Raw genomic sequence first — 8,629 nt, 5'->3', positions numbered from 1 at the left:
CAAAAGTTGAACTTTTTGGAAGGCAAATGTCCCGTTACATCTGGCGTAAAAGGAACACAGCATTTCAGAAAAAGAACATCAAACCAACAGTAAAATATGGTGGTGGTAGTGTGATGGTCTGGGGTTGTTTTGCTGCTTCAGGACCTGGAAGGCTTGCTGTGATAGATGGAACCATGAATTCTACTGTCTACCAAAAAATCCTGAAGGAGAATGTCCGGCCATCTGTTCGTCAACTCAAGCTGAAGCGATCTTGGGTGCTGCAACAGGACAATGACCCAAAACAAACCAGCAAATCCACCTCTGAATGGCTGAAGAAAAACAAAATGAAGACTTTGGAGTGGCCTAGTCAAAGTCCTGACCTGAATCCAATTGAGATGCTATGGCATGACCTTAAAAAGGCGGGTTCATGCTAGAAAACCCTCAAATAAAGCTGAATTACAACAATTTTGCAAAGATGAGTGGGCCAAAATTCCTCCAGAGCGCTGTAATAGACTCATTGCAAGTTATCGCAAACGCTTGATTGCAGTTATTGCTGCTAAGGGTGGCCCAACCAGTTATTAGGTTCAGGGGGCAATTACTTTTTCACACAGGGCCATGTAGGTTTGGATTTTTTTTTTCTCCCTAAATAATAAAAACCACCATTTACAAACTGCATTTTGTGTTTACTTGTGTTATATTTGACTAATGGTTAAATGTGTTTGATGATCAGAAACATTTTGTGTGACAAACATGCAAAAGAATAAGAAATCAGGAAGGGGGCAAATAGTTTTTCACACCACTGTATATGATATATTATATATAATTAACAAGCTGTGGACCTGCTTTATGACACCCCCACCCCCATTTCCAGAGGCTCAAAAGAATTTGGACATTTGACTGACAAGATATTCCAAATTATTAAGCAGGCAAAAGAACTGGAATTGATTCCAAGTGTGGAATTTGCATTTGAAAGCTGCAACAGTGAACTCTCAATATTAGGTCCAAGGAGCTGTCCATGCAAGTATAAAGAGTCCATCATTAGCCTGAGAAAACAAAACAAACCCTTTAATGAGATAGCAGATACACAAGGAGTGGTCAAATCAACCATCTGGTACATTCTTAAAAAGAAGGAAAATGCTGGTGAACTCAGCATCACCAGAAAGTCCAGAAAACCACAGAAAACAACTGTGCTGGGTTATTGCAGAATTCTGTCCTTGGTGAAGAAGAACCCCTTCAGCAACATTTAGCCAAACCAAGAACACTCTCCAGGTGGCAGACCTATCATTGCCAAAGTCTACAATCAAGAGAAGACTTTATGAACGTAAAGACAAAGGGTTTACCACAAGGTGCAGACCACTGGTAAACCTCAAGCATAGGTAGACTTTACCAGAAAATATTTCTTAAAAGCATGTCCAGTTCTGGAACAATTTTCTTTGGACAAAAGAAACTAAGATAAATATGTACCAGAATGATGGAAAGAGAAGAGTTTGGAGAAGAGAAGAAATGGCTCATGATCCGATGAAAAATTGTGGCAGTAGTTTTAGGTAGGCCTGACTGCCAATTGAAGTCATTCACTAGTGTTTATTGATGTTATGGCTGCTGGCAGAAGTAACAGGATGAATTCTAAAGTGTACAGAACTATACTATCTGCTCAGATTCAGCCAAAGGCTGCAAAACTGATAGGATGACACTTCACAGTACAAAAAAAAAACTGAGTACTTTTCAATGCAAGGTAGTGGAATATTCTTCAATGGCCAAATCAACCAGCTGACTTCAACCCAATTGGACATTAATTTTGCTTGCTGAAGATAAAACCAATGGAAGAAAGTCCAACAAACAAGCAGTAACTGAAGACAGCTGCAGTAACAGCCTGCAAGGTCTCACTAGGATGGAAATCCAGCACTTGAAGATAACCATGGGTTCCAGACTTCAGTCTTTGACTGTAAAGGATTTTAATCCATCCATCCATCCATTATCCAACCAGCTATATCCTAACACAGGGTCATGGGGGTCTGCTGGAGCCAATCCCAGCCAACACAGGGTGCAAGGCAGGAACAAATCCAGGGCAGGGCACACACACCCACACACCAAGCACACACTAGGGACAATTTAGGATCGCCAATGCACCTAACCTGCATGCCTTTGGACTGTGGGAGGAAATCTATGAAGACACTGGGAGAACATGCAAACACCGGATTTTAATCCAAATATTGAAAATGATCATTATAGTTATGATTATATTAGTTTGTCCAAATACTTCTTTACTGAATTAAAGTTGAAAGTCTCTTATTAAATCACACCTTGATTGCTTTATTTCAAATCCAATGTGGTGGTGCACAGATCCAAAGTTATGAAAATTGTGTCACTGTCCAAATACTTATGGACCTGACTGTACATGAAGCTATAACAGAATTAATTATTAAACATAAGGAATAGGATTGAATGTAACTCAATAGTTAATTAAATTTATCTTAAAGTTGAAGTGCAAGAGATCTCTGCCTTGTCTTAGAGAAGCTACCAGTATAATTTTCCAAGGTTAGAGTGAGGTAAATGAGTAATGAACACCTCTGCAGAAAGCAGGGATAAACTGATGGGAAAGCCTATACACCCCTCCTGTGAAGCGGTGCTAAGGTCAACAGGAAAATCCACATAACTGTGGTTTTCAGAGTAATGGGAGAATCGACATGAGTGGTGTTACTGGTGGTGTTAGTTGGTTGGAGAAGGTAATAAAGTTCTGCATATTAAGAGTCAGATGATGCAATGTATTATATGAAGCGATGCAATCAGAAAAAAAGAATGAAAGCAGAGGAAGACAAGAAAAAAACTAAAAAAACACTTGTAGGGGAACAAAAATGGAAGAAATCTTGGGAAAGGAAATTCAGACTGAGATCCCCTTCCAGGTAGGTTGGACATGAAATGGGTGTCAAATATCATGGTAAATACAATACACAAAACAGAACACAAGTAATCCTCTTCACAGAGCTAGATGGCCAGTCTATCATTGCCTCCTGACAAATACAATAGTAAAAACTAAACTGTTTTTGCACAGCTCTACTCACCAAGTGCAGGCTCAAAGCACTGTGACAACTCTCAACCTTAAATTCAAGAATAGATTATACCACCCACTAAATACAGAACTATCACATATGAGGATACAAATTTGGTAAAATACATCAAAAACATAGAAAAAAAAAGTAGAACTAATTTTGGAAATGAAAAACAACATGTATCTGTCCATCAGCTAATTGTAGAACCACAGCCGGATTGTAGAAAAAGAATCCTGGAGACCTCGGCCAGCAAGCCGCCTCCCCACTATTAGCCATTCTATAGCCGAGTCAGTGCTGGGCCAGCCAATCTGCTGAAAGGACCCATTTGCCCCAGGATTCCTCAGAGGCCATGTCCCTAGAAACAAGGGAAGCAGATCCCACAATTGGAACACAACATGGTGTCCAAGATGTTGCAAAACAAAATAAAATCATAGCAAATAAAATTAAAATCACGACAAAAATAAAGGCCCTCCTCAAATACAAAGAATTACATAAAAGAAGCAAACAATAAGAGAGCAGTGCCAGTGAGACATTATGCAGACGTATTGCTGTTGGTATAAAGGAGCCCCAGTGGCGCTTCTTGACACAGTTCTACTGAATGATTCATAATGTTAGTGTGTCACAGTGTGTCACAGAGAGGATGTGCAGCATTGTTCATGATGGCACTCAGTTTTGTTTTAATTCTCTCCTTTGCTACAACCACCAGAGGGTCTAGAGTGTGCCCCATAACTGAGCCTGCCTTTTTAATTAGCTTGTTGATTTGGTGGGCCTCTCTTAGAGAGATAAAATTTATTTGTCCACAGAAGCTCTTAAAATAAATAAATATATACACACAAGGGCGGCACGGTGGCGCAGTGGGTAGCGCTGCTGCCTCGCAGTTGGGAAGACCTGGGGACCTGGGTTCGCTTCCCGGGTCCTCCCTGAGTGGAGTTTGCATGTTCTCCCTGTGTCTGCATGGGTTTCCTCCAGGCACTCCGGTTTCCTCCCACAGTCCAAAGACATGCTGGTTAGGTGGATTGGCGATTCTAAATTGGCCCTAGTGTGTGCTTGGTGTTTGTGTGTGTCCTGCGGTGGGTTGACACCCTGCCCGGGACTAGTTCCTGCCTTGTGCCCTGTGTTGGCTGGGATTGGCTCCAGCAGACCCCCGTGACCCTGGGTTCGGATTCGGCGGGTTGGAAAATGGATGGACGGATGGATATACACACAATATGGTCTGAACACACACCAGAACAACTTAAAAGGAAGATTAAAAGGAAAGAAAACTGTCCCAGTCACATTGAGTCATTATGTTAGATGTATTGCTGTTGGTATAAAGCAGCACCCCGTCATGTTTCTTGACACCCTTTTTCTGAATAATTCATTGGCTGAAAGTCCACAGTGTTAGTGTGTCAGAGAGAGGATGTGCAGAGTTGGCCAGGTGACACTCAATTGTTTGCTGTCATTCTTCTTGTGTCTTGCTCTTGGACTACTCCAATATCTTCACATGCCAAGGACATGTTCCATTGCTCAACAACTTACAACTGGCCTTTTATGACAATGTGCAGATGTGTATGTCCAAGTGTGCTCACAAAGGAGTTTTGTCGATAGTTGCTCCTGCCTTCTGTACAGTGTTGTTAGGATTGGCCCAGCCAAAAAAAAAAACATTATGTGAAGTACACAACAGCTTTCAATTAAAATTGTGCCATATTAAACAAAATTCCTTTGCATAAAATTGAGAAATGAGCTGCGCCAGTGCTGCTGGGTTAGACACCAGCTCCCCACCCATCTTAATTGGATTAAACAGGTCTGCAAATGTCATGCTGAGAACACAGTTAAATTGTTTCCAACTGGGGGAGCAAAACAAAAAGCATTAGGAAATGAGTAATCAGAAGAACAAAATGTGTAGTTCAACTGTGTGCAGGCATTGTGTCTGATCTAATCTGTAGCACACAGCTGTAAAACTGAGCAAAGCGGGTACATTAACAGCTGATTGGGGGGGGGAACAAGCGGACTAGAGAAACTAACACTGCAACAAAAACAAAGTTAACATAACAAGTTAAAGATAAAGGAGGAAGCAAAGAGGGCAGGCAACAGAGAGGAAGCAAAGAGGGCAGGCAACAGAGAAAACAGTTTGGTTAAACACAGGCATAACTGCAGAAACCACAAGGACAGGTTCCTCTTTTGTGGGCTGCAGTTTAGATGAACTGTTCAACTCATATAACCCTGCCTTGGAATAACTGAGTGAGTGAAAATATCTAATGTATGCTTTAAAAATAATTTTATAGTTTTTATTAATTGTAATTGAAGTTTCCATCATACAGTATAAAGGACTGTATGTTCAAATTTGAAAAAGATGTTGTACATCACCAAATATCCTTTTTTTGGATGAAGATAGAAGGAGTTGTGGTGTGTGTTTAATACTACGCCATTCTGTACAAAGGGGCTTGTCCATATATTTCTGGTGTAGACAGTTATATTTTTTCTGGACTCAGATGGGTCAGTCTAAGTGACTCCCCATAGTTTAATTCTAATGAGACAACAGGGTCTTCAGGCAAACAATGAGCACCCAAACCTGTTAAAGTCCCCTGACCAAGCGCCAGGCAGAGAGGTCTGGAAATGGAGGGTGCACCTGCTGATGGGACAGCCAACACTGCGTACATATGTCTAAACCTTTAGCGTCCACCCAAATCCACCTCTAGGCACACCACACATTCTTTTGTGCATCTTTGTACTTAAAGATGGGATTACAATTTTTCACTTGCAACATATATTTTAAAAACACTTTTTATCAGCTTTACAGATCACTTAAAGGAATGCTCCGCCCAAGTACAAACTATTTAACCCCACCATGTACTTAATCTCATGAAGGGAAAAAAACATTTTGACAAAATGGATAACAGAAAAGAATGTGAAAAAGGTCCAGAGAAAAAAGGAAAATCTTGTTACTCATGTCACATAATCTACATATCCATTTGTATGCTTGAAACATGCAAAATACATGCCTTTTTTTTTGCTAAATATAGTTAAATACGTTGTTACTTCCAGAATTATCGGTGGACATGATAAAACGTAACATTTTAAATTACAGACTCACTTCCCCATAACCTATTGGTCAAGAATTCCGTCTTTAATTCAAAAAGGTGAATTATGAGGCTTTTGGTTGCTGGGTTATCGTGTCCACCAATATCTCTGGAAGCAACTACTTATTTTAGTAGAAAGCATGCAATGTTGCACATTTTGGGGATATGACTGGATAACAGCCATGAGGATTATGCGATTTAAGTAATATGAAATGATTTTCATGGTTGTTTCTCACATTGTTTGCCGTTGGACAGCAATGGCCACTATTGAGAATTAATTTGTCATAAATTTCTCTCCATTCTGCATGAAAACATTAAATTGAAAAATTCTCGACTACCACTACAATACATGGGCTAAGTAACATACAGTTCCCTCTATAATGTTTAAGGACAAAGACACATATTTCTTGATTATTATTCAGTTTAAAGTTACAAATCCAATTAACATGCATATTTGCATACATTTCAGTCACACCATGTAGAAATTACAACACTTTTTAGACATGATCTCCCCATTTCAGGGCAGCATAATGTTTTAGGACATAGCAATAGCAGGTATATTAAAGCAGTCAGATTTGGTACTTTGGATGCAAATTACTTGTAAGCAATGACTGCTTGAAGTCTGTGATTCATAGACATCACCAAGTGCAGAGGGTCTTCTCTGGTTTGGAGATATTAACTGAAACATATTCAGACATTTCTATGAACCTCAGAAATCTGTAACTGCGGACAGCAAATCCGTCATCAATGAAGGTAAATGTAGCAATACTTGTGGCAGACACACATTGTCAGGCCATAATACACCCACCACCCTGTTTAACAAAGGAGGAGGTACTCTTTGCATCTTGTTGCAGTTCCTTTTCATCTCCACATTTTACTCTTGCCATCGCTCTGATGCAGCTTCATCTTTGCCTAATTTTTCCACAATACCTTTTCCCGGAATTCTTCTGGCTCCACTTTTTTGGAAACTAATCCGGCCATCATGTTTTTGTGGCTAACTAGTGGTTTGCATCTTCGATTGTGGCCTAAGCATTTCTGTTTATGAGGTCTGTGGATAGTTGTCTGGGACACATACACTACATACAGGCCTACAGAAGACCATTTCTGATCTACTGGACAGGTGTGTGTGGGTTTTTCTTGACCATAATGTGGATTCTTCTGACATCAGCAGTGTAGGACTACCAGTTCCTTTGTAATTACTGATCTCACCAGTGTGTTCTTTCTTCTTAATGATATTCCAGACTGTTGATTAATATACTCCTAAGGTTTTATCAGTGTCTCTGATGGTTTTATTCTTGTCTTTCAGCTTCATAACAGCTTGTTTGACTTTCATTAGCACAGCCCTTGTCGTCATGTTGAACAATGGCAACTGCAGACTCCAAAGATAGGCTTACTTCTACCTACAGCACAGGTACGTGAGCAATAATGAAGCAATGAAACACACCAGAGTAACCCACAAACACCTGGGACTCCAATTGTCTGAAATGGAGTGAGCCATGTAGATAAAGTGTTGATATTTCTACAAAGTGTAACCAAAACGTATGCAAATACCCTTAAAATGAAAGTCAGCACTGCACACTTTAAAATAACAAATCACACAATTCAGACATGATTAAACTGGAGCAGAGCAGTAAATCAATGAAAAAACAAACAACAAAAAAAAAAGCTTTAAGAAGGGCATTTCCTTAAGAAAAAAAATCTAATATAAATTTAAGAAAAGTGTGAATTTACTAAAATATTCTCAAAAACAAAAATTACTGTTACAGAAAATAAGACATAGTGCAGTAAAGACACAGAGACGGTATCCAGAAACGAGTTTTACTTCAAGAACTCTTTCCAGTATTTCCAAAGTTGGATACACCAATTGTTAAATACATTGTCAATTGGATTTTCTTATATAAAAGGTCCATTTCTTATACAGAAATAATTTGATGTTCATGTCCTGGACAACAGCCACTTCATAACAAAATATATTTATACAATTGAGCATTGAGGAACAGATGCAGATACAACACTGATCATATATATTGCTTTGTGAAAGTTTTCAGAGCACCATGAAGATGGTTCTTCTATACTTGTGGCTCAAGTTAAACTACAGCACCATACAAAAAGGCGATAAAAGCTGGAGCATTTAAAGATGGTCAGTGACTGCTTGGAAAGCAACCTGAAGCCAATGGCATTCGTGAAACTTCAGAAAGGTAACTTGTGCAATATACAGCGATGGCCAAGCAGAATTCCCATTATGTTCCCATAATCTCAGGCAGAGAAAAGAAAGAAAGCCCCTTAGTCAATAGAACATATCTTATAAAATGATTTTTATCATTCATCTGGACTGTAAAATGGCAGTGATACAATGGTTTTTTTTTTTTGGTTTTTTTTTAATTCTACACATGTTCATTTTTCTTTTTAATTTGAGTGACTTGTAGAATCTTACAAGTTTTTAGAACCACTAATATTAAACTTAACATCCTTCTTCTCTGGTCTAAAAAAGAAAAGTGTTAGCCTCTTCAGACTTTGCAATGTAGACAGTATGTAATGGTGTCA

Source organism: Erpetoichthys calabaricus, chromosome 1 (genome assembly GCF_900747795.2).
Source record: "Erpetoichthys calabaricus chromosome 1, fErpCal1.3, whole genome shotgun sequence".
Classification (NCBI taxonomy): Eukaryota; Metazoa; Chordata; class Cladistia; order Polypteriformes; family Polypteridae; genus Erpetoichthys; species Erpetoichthys calabaricus.
The sequence above is the reverse complement of the archived record's forward strand: the minus strand, read 5'-3'. Positions refer to the sequence as shown.